The sequence below is a fragment of the Heterodontus francisci genome, chromosome 28, assembly GCF_036365525.1.
Source record: "Heterodontus francisci isolate sHetFra1 chromosome 28, sHetFra1.hap1, whole genome shotgun sequence".
In the NCBI taxonomy this organism is placed as follows: domain Eukaryota; kingdom Metazoa; phylum Chordata; class Chondrichthyes; order Heterodontiformes; family Heterodontidae; genus Heterodontus; species Heterodontus francisci.
This window is the reverse complement of record NC_090398.1, coordinates 34,874,601-34,897,050: the sequence shown is the minus strand read 5'-3', so window position 1 is coordinate 34,897,050 and position 22,450 is coordinate 34,874,601. Positions and strand designations below refer to the sequence as shown.

Sequence of the window (22,450 nt, the reverse complement as noted above, 5' to 3'; positions counted from 1 at the left end):
TGGGCCATGTGACTGGACCACTTCAAGTGGCTGTCCCACCTCCTCCATTTTAACAAGTGGAACACAGAAGTAATAACTTAACATGCTGTGTATAGTGGCAGTTGACAATAACACCCAAGTGCACAAAAACACAATGTATAGTTGGTTCTCATCTGTTCATGACAATGTCTGTAATAATAAATATTTAGGCTTGAGAAAATCAGAGTCAGTAACTTAATAATTTAAAGCAGAATGTGTAATTAAATACAGATTGCGCTTATTTTTAGGATAAATCAAATCACTATCGATGAAAATAGAAACAGTTCTTAAAGAATTGGAGTTTGAGGATTTATTGGGGTTACTTTCCAGACACAATAGGTGAGATTAGGAGAATTGGAGTTTGAGTATGTATCAGGGTTGCTGTCCTGACAAAATAGGTGAGATTGGAGGAGAATTGGAGTTTGAGGATTTAATAGTTTAACAAAGTCTTTAAAAAGCACATCATCCCTTCAGTATTTGGGTGTTTATATAAATAGGTCCATTTTGATCAATTCGTTACTGATCAACGTTGAACTATTTGGAGATAAAAGGCAGGATCTGAAGAGAATAACAATTTCCGTCCACAGTGAAAAGGCCGGGCAGTGGGACGAGGTGATTTGTTCTTGCAGAGAACAAGCACGATCAGGACGGGCCGAATGGCCTCTGCTGTAACCATTCTATGATTCAGATGAAAGGTCACAGACCTGAAAGGTGAACTCTGTTTCCCTCTCCACAGATGCTGACAGACCAGATGCTGTGTATTTCCAGCACTTTCTGTTTTTATTTCAGATTTCCAGTATTTTCCGTTTTATTTATTTTCCCAAAACAGAAATTTAACGAAAACTGCGCGCGACCCATGCTGGGGGAAGGGGGAGGGGTGCTGGAGCGGAGCATGCGTAATACCGCCACCGAACGCTGCATAAATTAATGACACTCCATCTGTCCGCTCCTCCCACTGGTCGCGGATGTACAGATTGACAACCACATCTGCCGATGGAACAGGCCGGGGGCAATCCCAGCTCCGCCCCATTCCGGCAACAGGGTCGCTCGCGGTCACGTGGCTCGGCCAGAAACCTGACTCCGTGTCGGGCACCAATAGTCTGAGTCCTCTCCCCAGTGCGCATGACCACGTTTTGATTGATGCGCGCGAGAAACAATCGGAGGGGAGGCGGGGCTGTTTGTATTGCGCCTGCGCCTGCGCCGGACTGGCCAATGATCGGCGGGATTTGCTGCTGAGACTCAGTTGAAGAGCGAGTTCAACAGGAACGGTCACCGGCCTGAGATAACAAGGTAAGAGAGTAAATAGTGAGAATGAGACTGGGAGAGTCTGATCACCCAGTACAATTATCCAGCATGAAGACCTGCAATGGAAGGGCAAGTGGCAGCAATTTCTCTCTCATGACAGGATGGGGAACAAGAGGGCGCAGATTTAAAATAATTGACCAAAGAAGCAGAAGCGACTTTGAGGAAAAGCATCTTCAGAGAGCGAGTGGTTCAGGTCTGGAATGTAATGTCTGAGAGTTTAGTGGAGGCAGGTTCAATGGAGACATTCAAAAGGGAATTAGACTCTGATCTGAAAAGGAAGAATGTACAGGATTTGCGGGCGGGAGATTGGCACCAGGTGAATTGCTCATTCGGAGAGCTGGTATAGACAGGACGGGCCGAATGGCCTCCTTCTGCTCTGTAACAATTCTGTGATTGTGATTCTGTGAAAATACACAGTCACAAGTGAATCTTCTGTGTATTTTAGATTAAAGGGATTTGATCTCTGAGGTAGTCTGCCCGGCAGGTGCACACTAACTCCCAGCCCCCAATACTAATGGGGAAAGAACTGACCTTTGTGGTCCCCATAATGTTATACTGTGTGTTAATGTAGTCCGAGACAGTGTTACTGAATTCAGATATATTTCATATCCAACTATCAAAATAAATGATTTTACAATGCTGAACTGGATGCTGTGTTGTATTTCAGTTATTTCCCCTCAGCAAATCTATTTTTGGATTTCAAAATTTGCAGTTAAATCACTGTCATTCAAATATAAACAAGAAGATATGGCAAGCTTATTTTTAATAAAATTTGTAAACATTAACAAAATAATCACTGAATCATTTTCAGAATATAGATTATTAGTGGTCACCTAGTTCAGCTTAGCTGAGGGTTTTAAAAAATTAAACTGAGAACAGTATTCGGATACATTCGTCATTCATTTCCGTGCTTGTTCAACACAATCACCTGATTATTCTGGGGACCTGCTTTTAGCAGAACTTAAAAATGCACCAAATTTTAGCTCTTCAAACACTTCCTGATTTTCACAATGTTTGGCCAAGTTTGGTATCATTTTGGTTGTATAACAAACCTGATTATATGCTGCAATCAAATTAGTATTTTAGCAGTAATTTAAATGGTCACGGATGTTAGGACCAGGTGAGAAAGGTGTCTTGGGTCTTTTACTGTCTTCACCTGGTCTCATTGTAACAGGGTTTAATTTTAAACACTGTGTTTTGAGCTCTCCCTTTGGTGAATCCTTGTTCACAGCTTTCCAATTATAAGGCAAAGAATTGAGCATCAACAGGCTTTCTTAAGTTTAAAGAAGAAAAGTGAAATTTACGGATATACGATGCACCCATGCGAATATGCACATATGATACACGCATGCTAATAGGGACAGAAAAGAACAGAAGACAAATAAAGTGGAGAAGTTTGAGGCAATCTCTGAAGAAGGACTTTTCCAATTAGCTTGCTATGTCGTAAAACAGACCAGGTCTCAGCTGGCCCTTTTAGCTGCCTTGCCAGTTTCTCAAAAGACACGAAAACACTTCCACATCTTCCTCAACCACAAGAAAACCTGTATTAATCTTGCTCTTCTTTGATTGGGAACAATGTGGCTTCTCACTTCCCAATTCTCTCATTTGTCTGTGGGTAAAATTCTGGATGTCTGGCGGAATCCCCATCCCAATTCCAGTGCCTTCACCTGAAGGTATGGAAGAGGAGGGTCCCAAATCGACTGGCTTTACATTTCACAGGCGTATGTCTCCTGCATCTCGGCGATCTTCACGTGGCTAGTGCTGTGCCTGACCACCACCTGGTGTGGATGGAGCTCACTCCTCTCCGCACGTGGGTGAGGTCTGCGTACTGGCACTTTGACAGTCGTCTGCTGGAGGACGAGCAATTCCAGGAATCGTTCTACATAGAACATAGAACAGTACAGCACAGTACAGGCCCTTCGGCCCACGATGTTGTGCCGAACCTTTAACCTACTCTAAGATCAAACTAACTACCTACCCTTCATTCTACTATCATCCATGTACCTATCCAAGAGTCGCTTAAATGCCCCTAATGTATCTGCTTCTACTACCACCGCTGGCAGTGCATTCCACGCACCCACCACTCTCTGTGTAAAGAACCTACCTCTGACATCTCCCCGAAACCTTCCTCCAATCACCTTAAAATTATGCCCCCTGGTGATAGCCCTTTCCGCCCTGGGAAAAAGTCTCTGGCTATCCACTCTATCTATGCCTCTCATCATCTTGTACCCCTCTATCAAGTCACCTCTCATCCTTCTTCGCTCCAATGAGAAAAGCCCTAGCTCCCTCAATCTTTCTTCGTAGGACATGCCCTCCAGATCTGGGCCGACTGGAGAAGGAAGCGGGGCGGCTTCCCATCCTTGAGTCTATTGTGGGATGTGGGAAAGTCTCAAATCTGTTTCTTTTGTCAGAAGTGCCCAAAGGAATCGACCAAGCGGGGAGAGATTGATGTCGGGCACCTGGAGCGGGAGGTGCTCGACTTGGAGCCCCATTTGGTCGGGCTGTCATGGACCCCGCCCTGTGGCAGGTTAAAAATATAAGGATGTGCTGAGGGACCTGCACCTTGTAGAGTCCCAAGGCACATACGCGAGGTCGTGGATCCAGATTCTGTAAGATTTGTATCGCATCTCCCCTTTCTACTCACTGTAGAAATGGCTCGTTCAGCTGCTGGCTGACCACTGATCCTCCCTCATAGATCTCGGTCCGTGCCCATTACTGGGCGCTGTTCTCTCCAGATCTATCCAGCGAGGACATGTGCAGAGTATTGTGGGAGGACCTGCCGAAGGTCAGCCCGCAGAGTGCCGAATGACTGGTGTCCTCCATTAGCTGTCGAGAGACAAATCCCCTCCACAAGCTAACCGTGAACATCTTCAGGAGGTCCTGAGGGATCATTACGGATTGGTCCCAGGGGAACACCTGGTGACAGGAAAGATGCCCCTCTCGTGATGTAGGATAGTCATCGTCCTGCTGTCAAAGATAGGTGATCTCCACCTGCTTAACAGCTGGCCCTCGGTCTTCCTCCTCAGCACAGATTGTAAGATCTTTGCCCGGGCTATGTCTACTCACCTGGGCTCTGTACTGACCGGTGTGATCCATCCCAACCAGTCCAACACGGTCCTGGGCCAATGCATCCAGGACAATATCCACCTGGTCTGGAACCGGATCCATCTTTCCCAGAGGACTGGTCTGTCGGTCGCCTTTCTCCCCCTCGATCAGAAGGCGTTCGACAGAGTGGATCGGGAATATCTTTTTGGAACTTTGCTTGCGTTCGGACTCGGGCTGCATTTTTTGACCTAGGTCCAGCTTTTGTAAGCTGCAGAGTATCTTTGGGAGAGGGGTATGTCAGGGATACTCCATTTCTGGCCAATTACATACCATCTGCGTGACACTATTCCTGTACCTGCTTCGCATTGGCTCTCTACAGGCTGAGCATGCAGGTCGTCCTCTCTACTTATGTCAATGACGTGCTGCTCATGGTCTCAGATCTCATTGACTTGCGGAGGATGTGTGAGTGCCAGATCCTTTTTACTGCATTCTCTGGGGGTATCACTTGGGAGAAGTGTTCCGGACAGTGGGTCAGTGGTGGGTGGACTCCGTGCTGGAGGAATTAAGGCCTTTTGCATGGAGCACCAAGCACCTTCCCTGTCTGGGAGTCTACCTGAGCCCTATTGAGGAAGCCTGGCTAGCAAACTGGCAGGCATTAGAGGTGAAAGTCACCAGTCGGATGGGGTGCTGGACAGGACTGCTCAGAGTGCTTGCCTACGTGGGCTGAGTGCTGGTCATAAACCATCTGGTGGCCCCGATGCTGTGGTCACTTTGGCCTCACCCCCTGCATTTTCCACCAAGATCCAGAAAAATTTCATCGGTTTCTTCTGGGGCAAGAGGAAAGAGTGGATCTCTGCCGTGGTTTTGAGTTTCCTGATTGAGGAGGGCGGCCAGTCGCTGGTGTGCGTCCACACCCAGACTGCAACTCTCCACCTTCGGACCCTTTAGAGATACCTGTACGTCGAGCGTCCTCCCAGATGGTGCGCGCTAGCGATGTACCTTTTCTGCCAGGAGCACTGCCTTCAAGACATTACGCAGCTCCCGGCAGATAACGTTAGCCGCGCCTCTCTGAGGGAGTTGACTGTCTTTTACTGTGATCTGCTCAGAGTCTGGAACGTGGTCGCCTCCAGTCAGGGCACTCTCCCACTGGCGGAGAAGAGCAACTCGGCTGTCTGTGCGGCCGGCTCCGGGGACGGACCGACGGCAGAGAGGTAGCCAAAGCCCCCGGGACGCCCCTCACTGTGGATGACAAGGGGCCTCATGACTGCAGAGTGCTCCCAGCTGAGCTGATCCCCACTCGGCCAGAATTGCTCATCGGACCCAGGCCCCGAATTCCTCTCTGGAGCCAGTCCCGGACTGCCACCTCTTGGAAATGCCCTCTGTGCCATTCCACATGGTGCGGAGGGGTTTCCTGTATGGGCTGCTCCTGCACACTCTCCCCTTCCTCGCCTTTGTCAGCCAGATGGACACACCATGGTGGTCCGTGTCGCCATCTGGCGGCGAGGGGAAACCCTGGTGGAGGTCTCTCTGCGTACGAGTCCTCCCCTTTTACATCGGGGACCCGGGGTGGAGGGTGCTGCACAGGGCATTCCCATGCAATAGACTTTTAAGCAGGTTCACGGACTCCCAGGCCCTCTGTAATTTCTGCGTCCTGGACAAATCTGTGTTCCATCTTGTATATGGAGTGTGCAAGGTTGCATTCCTTTTTGAGTATTTAAAGGGGCTGCTCCTCAAGTTCTGGCTGCACTTCAGCCCCACGCTCCTGATCTTGGGGCATCCTGTGCTGAGGGATTTTGGCCGGGAGGAGGATCTCCTCATTGGTCTGCTCCTGGGCCTGGTCAAGGTGGCAATTCACAGGTCCAGGCTATGGGCCGTTGGGGGGTCCGTCCATCCTGATTGCCTGCCCCTCTTCCATGGCTACGTTCGTGCGAAGGAGTATGTAGTGTCCGCCGGTACGCTTGAGGCCTTCCATGACCAGTGGGCACCGCAGGGACTGGAGTGCATCATTGACGCTGAGAATGCCATTTTAATTTAAGTTTTGTTTTATTTATTTGATTTTAATAAAGTTATTTTATAAAATGTATCAAGGGGAGCCTGAGGAATAAAGGCCCCCTCGACAAAAAATATATAAAAGGGGCCTGGGTTATGAAGGCCACCTTTTTTAGTAAAAGAAGAAAAAAGGAAAAAAACAGGCGAAGTTACAGAGTAAAGCTCCCTCTACATAGTCCCATCAAACACTCCCAGAACTGGTACAGTGCAGGTTAGATACCGGGTAAAGCTCCCTCTACACTGTCCCGTCAAACACTCCCAGAACTGATACAGTGCAGGTTAGATACAGAGTAAAGCTCCCTCTACATTGTCCCATCAAACACTCCCAGAACTGGTACAGTGCAGGTTAGATACAGAGTAAAGCTCCCTCTACACTGTCCGATCAAACACTCCCAGAACTGGTGCAGTGCAGGTTAGATACAGAGTAAAGCTCCCTCTACACTGTCCGATCAAACACTCCCGGAAATGCTGCAGTGCAGGTTAGATACAGGGTAAAGCTCCCTCTACACTGTCCGATCAAACACTCCCAGAACTGGTACAGTGCAGGTTAGATACAGAGTAAAGCTCCCTCTACACTGTCCGATCAAACACTCCCAGAACTGGTACAGTGCAGGTTAGATACCGGGTAAAGCTCCCTCTACACTGTCCCGTCAAACACTCCCAGAACTGATACAGTGCAGGTTAGATACAGAGTAAAGCTCCCTCTACATTGTCCCATCAAACACTCCCGGAAATGCTGCAGTGCAGGTTAGATACAGGGTAAAGCTCCCTCTATACTGTCCCAACACTCTCACACTGGACAGGTACAGTACAAGTTAAAAACTGAGTGGAGTATATCATGCAGCTGGCTGTGTACCCTGCGGTTATCTGTGATAATTTTAACACTCTGAATTTCCTTCCTTTTGTTATAAGGAGTTAGTTTGACAGCTGCAACAAAGCATGTTGTGAATCACAAAACACAAGGAGATGAGATTGAATAGTGCAGGGGGGTTGGGGGCTCAGTACCTGACAGATTCCTGTCAGTGCCTTCCCCTCCCACCAGCGCTGTCGGCTGCATGAAGACTCCCAGCAAAACAGCCTCTGGGAATAAGGTGATGATCTGGTGGCCAATCTGGACAGGAGAGGTGATGGGAAAGGGTGAAAGGGCAAGGTCACAGATCGAGAATGTTCTGGAATCAGGTGCACCCCCTCCCCCAACCCAATGCCTGGCTGTGGCTCCTCTCATCCCTGAGTCAGGAGCTCATGGGTTCGAGCCCCATTCCAGAGACTTATCTAGGCCGACACTCCATATGACAGCACTGCGGGAGAGCTGCAGTGTCAGAGGTGCTGTCTTTCAGGATGACAGATAAGTCCCCGTCTACCCTCACAGATGTAAAAGATCCCATGGCCAGAATTGGAAGAAGAGTAGAGGGGAGTTCTCCCTGGTGTCCTGGCTAGTATTTATCCCTGAAAAATATCACTAAAAAGTAGATGATCTGGTCATTATCCCATTCCTGTTTGTGGCATCTTGCAGTTCTCAAACTAGCTGCCTCATTTCCGACATTATAACAGTGACTACACTTCAAAAGTCCTTCATTGGTTGTGAAGCACTTTGAGACATGCTGAGGTGGTGAAATCTCTATAAATGGGAGTTTGTTCCTTTATGTGGCTCTGTAAAGTGGGGAACTCATTACCATGGTGATGACAACATTCAAATTGTCTTTCAGCAGCCCTTCAAGTTGGCACAGTTTTGTTCAGTGAGATGAGAGGAATTCTACCCCATGCCTTCACCATTTCTTCACCTATACTGCTCTTTGAGATGGGACTGTCTGAATTATTGTTGAATCTGCTCCCAATACTCACTTTCACATGGGAATTGGATATGTCATTGGAAAAGGAAAGCAATGCAGGGTTAAGCGGAAAGAGCAGGGGAGTGGGACTAATTGGATAGCTCTTTCAAAGGACTGGCACAGACACAATGGGCCAAATGGCCTGTTCCTGTGCAGTGTCATTGCTTGATTCTGCAAGTATTCTCACAGTGTTAATGACAAACAACAGGGAACTGTGGAGGTTCAGTGAGATTTGGGGTCCAAGTGCAGAAATCAGTAAAGCTGGTGGACAGATACAAAAAAAGGTCTACTGGAATGTCTGCCCCTACCTCAAGGGCTGGAATACAAAGGGGTGGAAGTAATGTTAAAGCTAGACAGAGGTCTGGTTAGACCCCATCAGGAATACTGCATTCAGTCCTGGGCACCACACCTTAGGGATGATGCATTGGTCTCTCATTCACCAGAATGATACTGTGGCTAAAAGGGTAAAATTATGAGTTACATAAACTTGACTTCCAGCACTAGTGAGCTGATCCCAATTTTCCAACCTTACCTGGTAGACATCTTTGGGTGCAACCATAATCTGTGTTAAGAGGACAGAAGAGAACATGAAGATTCAGAAACAGCTTTTAGCTCTAAAGGTCAGTTTGAACATTGCAGGGACTGAGAATCCTCTATGTCTCCACTGGGTTCCTCTCACACATAATGTAAACTTGAATACATACAAACTCTGCTGCCCATCTCCTAAGTTGCAGCAAGTCCGTTTCACTCATCACCCACTGTGTTCGCTGATCTACATTGCCTCCCGGTCTGACAAAACCTCGAATGTAAAATTACACCTTCATGTTCAAATCCCTCCAAGGCCTCGGCCCTCCCTATCTCTGCAATCCCCCTCCAGTCCTAACCCTGTGAGATCTCAGCATTCCTCCAACTTTGCCTCTTGAATATTCCTGATTTTCTTCACTCCATCATGACCAGCTGTGCCTTCAAATGCCCAGAAATAAGCTCTGGAATTCCCCCGATAAAGCTCCTTCTTTAAAATGGTCCTGAACACCCACCCTTTAACCAAGCTTTTGGCCGACTCTCCTGAAATCTCCTTCTGTAGCTCAGTCGGCATTGAGAGAAGAAATGAAAAATTTGTAGTTAATTCATATCTTGCACCATCTCAGAACATCCCAAAGTGTTTTACAGCCAATGAAGTACTTTTGTTTTAAATGTAGTCATGCTGTTCCATGATTCTGTGTCGTAATAGATGAAACTCAAGTCCTGGGACCTTCCTCCCAAACAACTCACCTCCCCCTTCCCTGAAACTCGGTCTGACACAAGGCAATTCCCACAGTTCACACCACCCCTTCCCTCTGCTCTGTTGTTTATCTGACATATGCCAGTGAGCTTCAGCACCAAGGTTTGACGGTGAAAGACTTGGTCTTACACTGAACCCCCGCCTTCGAAGGATACCTGCTATGAAGGGTTAATGAAGGAGCCTCTGTCGAACTGTGAGACTAGAAACAGGAAATTCTCTCTGGTGACAGGCCGTGGCAACACAAAGTCATTTGGCTTTGCTGGAACAAGAGGCAGATGTTATATTTACCTTTTTATTTCTACACAAGATAACGATTCTCTCCCTTTTTGGGTCCACACACATCAACCACACCTCCCTAGATAAGGAAGGACAAAAGTAATTCACTCCCGAACAGAGGAGGTAAGGGGCTCCTCTCTCTGATGGGGGAATGGATGGAGCAAAGAGTCAGACACTGACCTTTCACCCTCTGGGACCTGGGGTCAAATCCTGCCCCAGAGAGAGGGGGTGAGGGGCTCCTCTCTCTGATCGGGGTGGGGGCCGGTGCTACGTTTGATCTTAGACCATGCTCTAACCAAGGTTCCGTGTCCTGTGGACATTAGGAATCTTGTGCTGCAAGAAAGAGGAAACTTGGATTGCTGCAGCATCTTTCCCAACCTCAGGATATCCCAAACCACCTCACTGTCGATGAAGTACTTATTGAAGTGCCCCTCCCTATCTCTATAACCTCAAGTCTTGCAATTCTCATCCTCATATTCAAATCCCTCCATGGCCCTCGCCCCTCCCTATCTCCATCACCTCCACTAGTCCTGCAATTCTCATCCTCGTATCCAAGCCCCTCCATGCTCCTCCCCTTCCCTACCTTTGTAACCTCCTCAAGCCCAACAACCTGTGTTACTCCAGTTATAGCCTCTTGTACATCTCTGATTTTCATTGCTGCAGCACTGGTGCCTGTACCTTTGCTGCTTGGGCTCTAAGCTCTGGAATTCTCTCCCTAAACCACTTTGCCTCTCTGCTTTTCTCCTCCTTTTAAGACAATTGTTAAAACCTAACTCATTGACCAAGCTTTTGGTTACCTGCCCCAATATCGCCTCTGAAGCTCAGTGTCAAATTTTGTTTCATAATACTCCTGTGAAGCGTCTTGTGCGTTTCACTCCGTTATATAAATGAAAGTTGTTTTTATTATAGAAATGTGTTTTTCATCTTACTTACAGTCAGTAACAATTACACTGGAGAATGTCTGAACCACTCTTGTGGATAACCATTGGAACAGAGTTGTTGCTGGTGAAGATCACTGATTCCTCGATGCAAACTTGGCCAATAACCCTAGAGGTGATAGAAAATAGAGCAACTGTTGAGGCTTTTTGTATGTAACAATAAAACAGAGTTAATATTCGGGGTGTCAATCAGACAGCTCAAGGGCAAGAAGCACTGAGTTCCTGTTTACTATCAAATATCATCCCCCAAACACCAGGGAAGAACAATCCCGGGATCTGGAAACAGAAGGAGGTTATTCAGATACTTGATCATGTTACACAGACAAAGTAGAAGGCCATTCAGCCCCTCAAGCCTATTACACAGAAATAGAAGTGACTATTCAGTCTCTCAAACCTGTTACACTGTAACAGGAGGAGGCCATTCAACCCCTCGAACCTATTAGAGAACAACAGCAGTTGGTTACTCATGCACATGAGCATCTTCCAATGTTCAATTCGATACTGGCTGATCTTTACCTCAACGCCATCTGCTCTCCTTGACTCCATATTCCTTGTTACCATTACTCAAAAAAAGACTAAGTATTATTAGCTACTATCATGCATTGTAATAACTTGAACCTGTTAGAAAGGAACAGGAGGTAGAGATTCATCCCCTGGAACCTATTCCACCAATAAATTAAATCCTGGCTGATCTCTACCTCAACTCCATATTCCATGTTACCGATGATCAACGATAATATCAGAATTTGACCTTATTTTGACCCTAGAAATCCGGAATGTAGACAGAATAAGTGAGTTAGCAAAACTATGGTAGATTAAATTTTATGTGGGCAAGGGTGAGTATTTCCTCAGTGGGATGTGACTTGGAACTGTGAATCAGCAGGGTGAGTTGTGTGCAGGTGTAAAGAAGGAGATAAAGGTAGAGAGGCCGAGAGGTTTAGAGAGGGAATCCAGTGCTTCGGACCTTGATCACTGAAGGCACGGTCGCCATTGGTGGAGTGGATGGGAGTGGAGGAGGCATGAGAGGCCAGAGGTGGAGGAACAAAGATCTTGGAGGGTTATAGTGCTGGAGGAGGTAACAGAGATAGGCAGGAGTGAGGCCATGGAGGGATGTGAACAGGAGGGTGAGAATAGGTGTCTTATGATGAGAGGTTGAGTAAATTGGGCCTATACTCTCTGGAGTTTAGAATAAGGAGAGGTGATCTCAATGAAACATACAAGATTCTGAAGAGGCTCCGCAGGGTGGACACTGAGAGGTTGTTTCCCCTGGCTGGGGAATCTGGAACCTGGGACGATCATTTAGGAGTGGGATGAAGAGAAATTTCTTCACTCAGAGGATTGTGAATACTTGGAATATTCTACCCAAGAGGGTTGTGGATGCTCCATCGTTGAGCATATTCAAAGCTGAGATAGATTTTTGATCTTTTAAGGAACCAAGGAATATTGGCAGCAGGTGGTAAAGTGCAGTTGAGGCAGAAGATCAGCCATGATCATATCGAATGTTCTTATGTTAAAACCAAGTTATTGCCAGACCTGGAGCCAAAGCAGTAACACAATAACAGACACTCACAGTTCACTGCCCGGCACACAGGAAGAAGAGATTGATGGCCGTGGAGGAACAGTCAGGGTCATAGCAGCAGTCAAGTTCACAGACTCCGCCAATCAGGTCACAGTACAAATGGGAACGGCAGGGACAAGACAAACAGAGAGACATCTTACAGCAGAGCATGAACAGTCTCAAATAAACACCTCCCTCCCTTTCCTGAATCCACAGTCACCACCTTCTCCATCTCCAAAAATCAATCTGCAAATTTATCCTCCCACTGCTTTCTACTAATTCAGTTACAATTTCCAGATATGCAGCTCAACCCTGCTAATTAAAAATAATAATGGTATTTTGATGTAAAATTTTAATGGTGGTGCAGTAACAGAGAGATCTGGGGGTTCACATGCATAGAATCTAAATGTCGCAGGCCAAGTTGTGACAATTGTTCAAAAAGCTACGGGATCCTTTGCTTTATAAACAAAGTTAGAGGTGATGAAAGCAAGGAAGTTATGTTAAACCTAAATTAATACCGGTTTGTCCTCAGTGAGTGCATTGTGTTTAATTCTGTGCACCATACTTAAGGATACAGAACAGGTACCCTAAATGCTACCAGGGATGAGGAACTTCAGTCCCTGTGCCAGTCAGTGTGTGTGCGTTTCTCCCTCTGTTTGATTCCCTGAAGCTGATTGGGAGAACAGGTGAAACACCTTTCTGCAGGGAGGGTGTGTCTGGGGCTGGGATTTTACAGTGCGTTAAAGGGTCAGAATGCCAGTTAGCCTCTGGGGGTCCTTTTTTAAAAATTCATTCATGGGATGTGGGCGTCACTTGCTATGCCTGCATTTATTGCCCATCCCTAATTGCCCTTGAGAAGGTGGTGGTGAGCTGCCTTCTTGAACCGCTGCAGTCCATGTGAGGTAGGTACACACACAGTGCTGTTAGAAAGGGAGTTCCAGGATTTTGACCCAGCAACAGTGAAGGAACGGCAATACAGTTCCAAGTCAGGATGGTGTGTGACTTGGACGGGAACTTGCAGGTGGTGATGTACCCATGCATCTGCTGCTCTTGTCCTTCGAGGTGGTAGACATCGTGGGTTTGGAAGGTGCTGTCTAAGGAGCCTTGGTGTGTTGCTGCAGTGCATCTTGTAGATGGTACACACTGCTGCCACTGTGCGTTGGTGGTGGAGGGAGTGAATATTTATGGATGGTGTGCCAATCAAGCGGGCTGCTTTGTTCTGGATGGTGTTGAGCTTCTTGAGTGTTGTTGGAGCTGCACCTATCCAGGCAAGTGGAGAGTATTCCATCACACTCCTGACTTGTGCCTTGTAGATGGTGGACAGGCTTTGGGGAGTCAGGAGGTGAGTTACTCGCCGCAGGATTCCTAGCCACTGACCTGCTCTTGTAGCCATGGTATTTATATGGCTACTCCAGTTCAGTTTCTGGTCAATGGTAGCCCCTAAGATGTTGATAGTGGGGGATTCAGCGATGGTAATACCATTGAATGTCAAGGGGAGATGGTTAGATTCTCTCTTGTTGGAGATGGTCATTGCCTGGCACTTGTGTGGCGTGAATGTTACTTGCCACTTATCAGCCCATGCCTGGATATTGTCCAGGTCTTGCTGCATTTCTACATGGACTGCTTCAATATTTGAGTCGTCGCGAATGGTGCTGAACATTGTGCAATCATCAGCGAACATCCCCACTTCTGAGCTTATGATAGAAGGAAGGTCATTGATGAAGCAGCTGAAGATGGTTGGGCCTAGGATACTACCCTGAGGAACTCCTGCAGTGATGTCCTGGAGCTCAGATGATTGACCTCCAACAACCACAGCCATCTTCCTTTGTGCTAGGTATGACTCCAACTAGCAGAGAGGTTTTCCCCTGATTCCCATTGACTCCAGTTTTGCTGGGGCTCCTTGATGCCATACTCGGTCAAATGCTGCCCTGATGTCAAGGGCAGTCACTCTCACCTCGCCTATTGAGTTCAGCTCTTTTGTCCATGTTTGAACCAAGGCTGTAATGAGGTCAAGAGCTGAGTGGCCCTGGCGGAACCCAAACTGAGCGTCAGTGAGCAGGTTGTTGCGAAGCAAGTGCTGCTTGATGGCACTGTTGATGACACCTGCCATCACTTTACTGATGATTGAGAGTAGACAGATGGGGCAGTAATTGGCCGGGTTGAACTTGTCCTGCTTTTGTGTACAGGACATACCTGGGCAATTTTCCACATTGCAGGGTAGATGCCAGTGTTGTAGCTGTACTGGAACAGCTTCGCTAGGGGCGCGGCAAGTTCTGGAGCACAGATCTTCAGTACTATTACCGGAATATTGTCAGGACCCATAAGCTTTTCAGTATCCAGTGCCTTCAGTCATTTCTTGATGTCACGCGGAGTGAATCGAGTTGGCTGAAGTCTGGCATCTATAATGCTGGAGACTTCAGGAGGGGGCCGAGATGGATCATCAACTCGGCACTTCTGGCTGAAGATTGTTGCAAATGCTTCTGCCTGATCTTTCACACTGATGTGCTGGGCTCCCCCATCATTGAGGATGGGGATATTTGTGGAGCCACCTCCTCCAGTTAGTTGTTTAATTGTCCACCACCATTCACGGCTGGATGTGGCAGGACTGCAGAGCTTAGATCTGATCCGTTGGTTATGGGATTGCTTAGCTCTCTATATCGCATGCTGCTTATGCAGTTTGGCATGCAGGTAGTCCTGGGTTGTAGCTTCACCAGGTTGACACCTCATTTTGAGGTCTGCCTGGTGCTGCTCCTGGCATGCCTTCCTGCACTCTTCATTGAACCAGGGTTGGTCTCTTGGCTTGATGGTAATGGTAGAGTGGGGGAGCCGTGAGGTTACAGATTGTGGTTGAGTACAATTCTGCTGCTGCTGATGGCCCACAGTGCTTCATGGATGCCCAGTTTTGCATTGCTAGATCTGTTCGAAATTTATCCCATTTTGCTCAGTGATCGTGCCACACGACACGATGGAGGGTATCCTCAATGTAAAGGCGGGACTTTGTCTCCACAGGAACTGTGTGGTGGTCACTCCTACCAATACAGTCATGGACAGAAGCATCTGCGGCAGGCAGATTGGTGAGCACAAGGTCAAGTATGTTTTTCCCTCGTGTTGGTTCCCCCACCACCTGCCGCAGACCCAGTCTAGCAGCTATGTCCTTTAGTACTTGGCCAGCTCGGTCAGTAGTGGTGCTACCGAGCCACTCTTGGTGATGGACATTGAAGTCCCCCAACCAGAGTACATTTTGTGCCTTTGCCACCCTCAGTGCTTCCTCCAAGTGCTGTTCAACATGGAGAAGTACTGACTCATCAGCTGAGGGAGGGCAGTAGGTGGTAATCAGTAGGAGGTTACTTTGCCCATGTTTGACCTGATGCCATGAGACTTCATGGGGTCCGGAGTCGATGTTGAGGACTCCCAGGGCAATTCCCTCCATACTGTAGACCACTGTTCCGCCACCCCTGCTGGGTCTGTCCTGCCGTCGGGACAGGACATACCCAGGGATGGTGATGGCAGTGTCTGGGAAATTGTCGTTAAGGTATGATTCCGTGAGTATGACTATTTCAGGCTGTTGCTTGATTAGTCTGTGGGACAGCTCTCCCAACTTTGACACAAGCCCCCAGATGTTAGTAAGGAGGACTTTGCAGGGTCGACAGGGCTGGGTTTGCCGTTGTTGTTTCTGGTGCCTCGGTCGATGCCGGGTGGTCCGTCCGGTTTCATTCCTTTTTTTTGACTTTGTAGCGGTTAGGTAGAACTGAGTGGCTTGCTAGGCCATTTCAGAGGGCATGTAAGAGTCAACCACATTGCTGTGGACCTGGAATCGCATGTAGACCAGACCAGATAAGGACAGCAGCTTTCCTTCCCTAAAGGACATTAGTGAACCAGATGGGTTTTTACAAAAATTGACAATGGTTTCATGGCCATCATTAGACTAGTTTTTAATTCCAGATTTATTAATTAAATTCGAATTCCACCTTCTGCTGTGGTGGGATTCAAACCCATGTCTCCAGATCAATACCTGGGGTCTCTGGGTTACTAGTTCAGTGATAATACCACTATGCCATCGCCTCCCCTGTGCCCTGCTCTGTGCCCAGCCCAGCCCATTGTTTGGCCGGACAGGAGTTAAAGGTGCCGGGGGTCTGGGAGCCATTTGAAAGAATTCCAATGGCTTATCTGGACGAGGAATTCAAGTGAATTAAAGACTGTCGGGAGACTGAGCCACACCCAGGAAAGTGATGGAGGTTGGAATTACACAGGGGTGCAGGGGTGCTAACTGGGACGGGAGTTACACAGGGGGCGCGGGCGGGAGGGGGAATCTTTTTACAGGGGAGATAATACAGGGCGGGCCCGTTCCCGGGGGTGGTATTTTGATGGGCTATCTTTGAACAGGGGAGGGGATAATTAGATGGGGTCTGTTCATAGTGAGAGAGAGTATGAGACGGGAGTCAGTTAACGGGGGGCGGGTCCATTCACAGAGGGAATTTTTCCAGGGTGGGGGGGAATACTGCAGTGGGAAAAATTTGCGTGGATAACAATTGGGGGGATATTCCGGCGGGGGGGGCGGGAATTTTGCGGGAGGAATAATTTCCAGGGGAGAAATTTGCTGGGGGGAATAATTTCTGGGGGGGGAAATCATTTGCTGGGGGGGGTGGTATTTTGCAATGGCGATAAATTAGCAGGGGAAAATATTTGTGGGGGAATAATTTGAGGGGGGGGGAAATATTTGCAGGGGGGATATATTTGCGGGGGGCGGGGAGAAGATCCAGAAAGAGAGAAAATGCCGCAAAGTGAGAGAAAGCCAGAGAGAGCCAAAGAAAGAGAAAGCAGAGAAAAAGACAGAAAGAGACAGAGAAATAGAGAAAAGACAGAAAGAGATAGAGAAATGGAGAAAAGACTGAAAGAGATACAGAAAAGACAGAAAGAGAGAGAGATACAGAAAAGACAGAAAGAGAGAGAGAGATATAGAAAAGACTGAAAGAGACAGAGAAATAGAGAAAAGACCGAAAGAGATAGAGAAAAGACCGAAAGAGACAGAGAAAAGACCGAAAGAGACAGAGAAATAGAGAAAAGACCGAAAGAGACAGAGAAATAGAGAAAAGACCGAAAAAGACAGAGAAATAGAGAAAAGACAGAAAGAGACAGAGAGATACAGAAAAGACCGAAAGAGACAGAGAAATGACCGAAAGAGACAGAAAAATAGAGAAAGGACAGAAAGAGGCAGAGAAAAAGAGGAGGGAAAAAAGTGGAGGGAAAGAACAGAGACACAAAGAAATTGCAGGCACCAGAGACAGACAGAAAGCCAGTGAGAGAAAGGCACACAGAGAATCACAAAGAGAGAGATTGAGAGACAGAAGAACAGAGAAAGCCATTGAGACAAAAAGACACACAATCACTCAGAAAAACAGAGAGAAAGAAACACAAAGTGGGGGAAGAGAGAGAGAGATGGAGGAACACAGAGACAGAGAAACACAGAGAGAGAGAGAGAGAGTAACACAGTTTCTTTGCTAGCAGTACCCTGTCTGGGTCTGCTTCTACTTCGTCAGATTCGAGGGAAAAATGGCTGGCTACTAGCCTTTAGGAATTCAGACTTCCTAGCCTTGACACATACAGTGATCCCACACTGCTCAGCCATTTTTCTGAACTCCTCCATAGACAGTGCTTTTAACTTATCCCAAATTACTTTACCCTGGCTTGGAGAGCTAGTCACTTCAGTTGCAGACATGTTAGTATACAATCACACACAACCACTAGAAAACCCGTATTGATTTACTCTTTTTGTTTGGGAACAATTTAACTTCCCACTTCAATTTTCACTCGCTTGTCTGTGGGTAACAATCCAGACGCTAACACACAATTTCTGTTATGACCAGGTTAACAATGTGTCCAGGGGTCTTTGGCTGTCTTTACCTGGTCTTATTTTGATAGGGGTTAATTTTGAACACATTGTGTTTTGAGCTCCCCTTTTTTGTGAATCCTTGTTCAGTTTCCAATTCTTAGGCAAAGAACTGAGCATAAATCGGCTTTCTTTGGCTTAAAGCAGAAAGAGGAAATTTATTAAAACCTTAAACTCTAATGCAGTTCACACCTACAGATATGACACGCTCACACTAGCATGCATATATGACATAAAAATGTAGATAGGATAGAAAAGAGAAGAAAAAATAAGAACTGTTTCTCGAGCTCGCTGTGGTCCTTGATTGAAGATATGGTCTTGTGATTCTTTGGGGCTCAGTAATCATCTTAAGACTTTGTTCACATGGAAAACCCTTCTCTCTTTGAGGTTCACGTGTTTTCACAAGATTCAGTTCTGTTGGAAGAGATGAAGGCAGGTAGACAGACAGGAGAGGAGATCTTCTCAGTCCATGAGCACATGGCATTCTCAGTTCAAATCCCTTTGATGGAAATTCAAATTCAAAAACTCCAGCCAGATAGTCATTTGACCAAAACTGGCCCAACCACTTCTGTGTATTGGGGAAGCAACTGCTGGATCCCCATTATTTCAACGCTGTTGTCAAGGAAATGTCATTCCGGTCAGAGTTTGCAATTTTAAGTTTTAATGTTCATGTGGCAAAACAATGTGTGTCCCAGTCTTGGTAGGTTGGATTTGCCTGACAATAACCTGAAATGGCAAATGTTGTGAGGCATCCGAAGTACTGTATTGAAAAGAATTGACCTGTATTACACTTGATATAATGTCCCATTTGAATTGTTATGTACTTTTACACATTTTATGAATAAAGTATACTTTTGGGAAACAATGACTCAGACTTGATTTCCTTAATGAATGTGAGAACACGTTACTTTGTGTTGTCACTTTCCCTTTGCAAGAGTACTGTGGAAAATAGTGTCCTTCCTTCCTTTGTGATTGTCAACTGAGGCAGACTGCTTTCATTACCCTCTTATCCAGTTGGATAACCTTATACCTGGGGTCAAATGAGAAATTCGCGAGATCTGATGTGCAAATTAGTCAATCTATTTAGAGCAGAGATGTTTAATGGGAGAGTAAATAGAGCTGTCCAAAATCTGAAGGTTTTGTGAGAGGAAATAAAGAGAAACCATTGCTGGCGTCAGATTGGTATCAAAAGGACATAGATTTAAGGTAAAAGAATCAGCGGGGATGCAGGGAGATATTTTTACCTGGTATGAACTGCCTGAAATAGTGGTAGAAGCAGATTCATTAGTAACTTTCAGAAAAGGATGGAATAAATACTTGAAGGAGAAGCTTCTGGCAGGCCTCCCACCTTATACATGCTGAAAAGGTATGACAGGAAGGTAAGGGAGGTGGTGTAGCTCTGATATTCAAGGATGACATCAGGGCAGTGCTGAGAGATGATATAGGTTCTATGGAAAATGAGGTTGAATCCATTTGGGTGGAAATTAGAAACTCTAAGAAGAAAAAGTCATTGATAGGCGTAGTCTATAGGCCACCAAATAATAACATCACATTGGGGCGGGCAATAAACAAAGAAATAACTAATGCCTGTAAAAATGGTAAAAATGTAAAAATCATGGGGGATTTTAATCCACATGTAGATTGGTCGAACCAGCTCAGTCAGGGTAGCCTTGAGGAGGAGTTCGTTGAGTGTATCCGTGATAGTTTTCTTGAACAATATGTAATGGAACCGACGGGGGAGCAAGCTATCCTAGATCTAGTCCTGTGTAATGAGACAGGAATAATTAATGACCTCATAGTTAGGGATCCTCTTGGAAGGAGTGATCACAGTATGGTTGAATTTAGAATACAGATGGAGAGTGTGAAGATAAAATCCAATACCAGGGTCCTGCGCTTGAACAAGGGGGACTACAATAGAATGAGGGAGGACTTGGCTAAAGTAGACTGGAAACAAAGATTTTATGGTGGGACAGTTGACGAGCAGTGGAGGACTTTCAAAGCAATTTTTCAAAGTGCTCAGCAAAAGTATATTCCAGTGAAAAGGAAGGACTGGAAGAAAAGGGGTAATCTGCCATGGGTGTCTAAGGAAATAAGGGAGGCTATCAAATTGAAAGAGAAGGCATACAAAGTGGCCAAAAACAGCATGAAACTAGAAGATTGGGAAAACTTTAAAGGTCAACAGAAAGCCACAAAAGGAGCTATAAAGAAAAGCAAGATAGAACATGAGAAAAAACTAGCACAGAATATAAAGACAGGTAGCAAAAGTTTCTATAAATATATAAAACGAAAAAGAGTGACTAAAGTAAACATTGGTCCTATAGAGGATGAGAAGGGGAATTTAGTTATGGGATATGATGAAATGGCCGAGGCATTGAACAGGTATTTTGTATCGCTCTTCACAGTGGAGGACACTAATAACATGCCAGTAATTGACAAAGAGACGAACGTAGGTGAGGACCTGGAAACAATCATTATTACGGAAGAGGTAGTGTTGGGCAAGCTAATGGAGCTAAGGATTGATAAGTCTCCTGGCCCTGAAAGAATGCATCCTAGGGTACTAAAAGAGATGGCGGGAGAAATAGCAGGTGCACTGACGGTAATTTTCCAAAATTCGCTGGACTCTGTGGTAGTCCCAGCAGATTGGAAAACAGCAGATGTGACGCCACTGTTTAAAAAGGGAGGTAGACAAAAGATGGGGAATTATAGACTGGTTAGCTTAACCTCTGTAGTGGGGAAGATGCTTGAGTCTATTATCAAGGAAGAAATAGCAGGGCATCTCGATAGAAATTGTCCCGTTGGGCAGACGCAGCATGGGTTCATGAAGGGCAGGTTATGCTTGACAAATCTTTTGGAATTCTATGATGACATTACGAGCAAGGTGGACAATGGGGACCCAGTGGATGTGGTGTACCTAGATTTCCAAAAGGCCTTCGACAAGGTGCCGCACAAGAGGCTGCTGCATAAGATAAGGATGCATGGCGTTAGGGGTAAAGTATTAGCATGGATAGAGGATTGGTTGACTAACAGGAAGCAGAGAGTGGGGATAAATGAGTGCTATTCTGGTTGGCAATCAGTCACTAGTGGTGTGCCTCAGGGATCGGTGTTGGGACCGCAATTATTTACAATTTGTATAGATGATTTGGAGTTGGGGACCACGTGCAGGGTGTCAAAGTTTGCAGATGACACTAAGATGAGTGGCAGAGCAAAGTGTGCAGATGACTGTGAAACTTTGCAGAGGAACATAGATTCATTGAGTGAGTGGGCAAAGGTCTGGCAGATGGAATACAATGTTAATAAATGTGAAGTCATTCATTTCGGTAGGAGTAACAGTAAAAAGGATTATTACTTGAATGGTAAAAAGTTGCAGCATGCTGCTATGCAGAGGGACCTGGGTGTCCTTGTGCATGAATTGCAGAAGGTTGGTCTGCAGGTACAGCAAATAATTAGGAAGGCAAATGGAATTTTGTCCTTCATTGCTAAAGGGATTGAGTTTAAAAGCAGAGAGGTTATGTTGCAGCTGTATAAGGTACTGGTGAGGCCGCACCTGGAGTACTGTGCGCAGTTTTGGTCTCCTTACTTGAGAAAGGATGTACTGGCACTGGAGAGGGTGCAGAGGAAGTTCACTAGGTTGATTCCGGAGTTGAGGGGGTTGGTTTATGAGGAGAGACTGAGTAGATTGGGATTATATTCATTGGAATTCAGAAGAATGAGGGGTAATCTTATAGAAACATATAAAATTATGAAGGGAATAGGTAAGATACAAGTAGAGAGGATGTTTCCACTGGCAGGTGAAGCTAGGACAAGAGGGCATAGCCTCAAGATTAGAGGGAGCAGATTTAGGACTGAATTAAGGAACTTCTTCACCCAGAGGGTTGTTAATCTATGGAATTCCTTGCCCAGTGAAGTAGTTGACGCTTCTTCAGTAAACGTTTTTAAAGCTAAGGTAGATATCTTTTTGAACAATAAAGGAATTAAGGGATACGGTGAGAACGCGGGTAACTGGATCTGAGTCCACGAAAAGATCAGCCATGATCTTATTGACTGGCGGAGCAGGCTCGAGGGGCCGGACGGCCTATTCCTGCTCCTAGTTCTTATGATCTTATGATCTAAAACTTGAGCTCATCCAAACCTCTACTGCTTGTGCTCTAACTTGCACCAAGTCTCATTTACCTACTACCCCTGTGTTTGCTGGCCGACACAATCTTCTGGCTAAAATTCACATCCTTGTTTTCAAATCTCTCCATGACCTCACCCCTACCCATC

General features: G+C 46.2%; 1 long non-coding RNA gene across 1 annotated transcript in view; it reads left to right on the top strand.

Annotated features, from left to right (window-relative positions):
• The first annotated feature begins 1,226 nt into the window (after positions 1-1,226).
• LOC137385180 (uncharacterized) overlaps positions 1,227-22,450 on the top strand; it is a 27,787-nt gene continuing 6,563 nt past the window's right edge. The window contains exon 1 of the long non-coding RNA XR_010977745.1: positions 1,227-1,308. This is a non-coding gene — a long non-coding RNA (uncharacterized lncRNA). The remainder of the gene's footprint in view (positions 1,309-22,450) is intronic.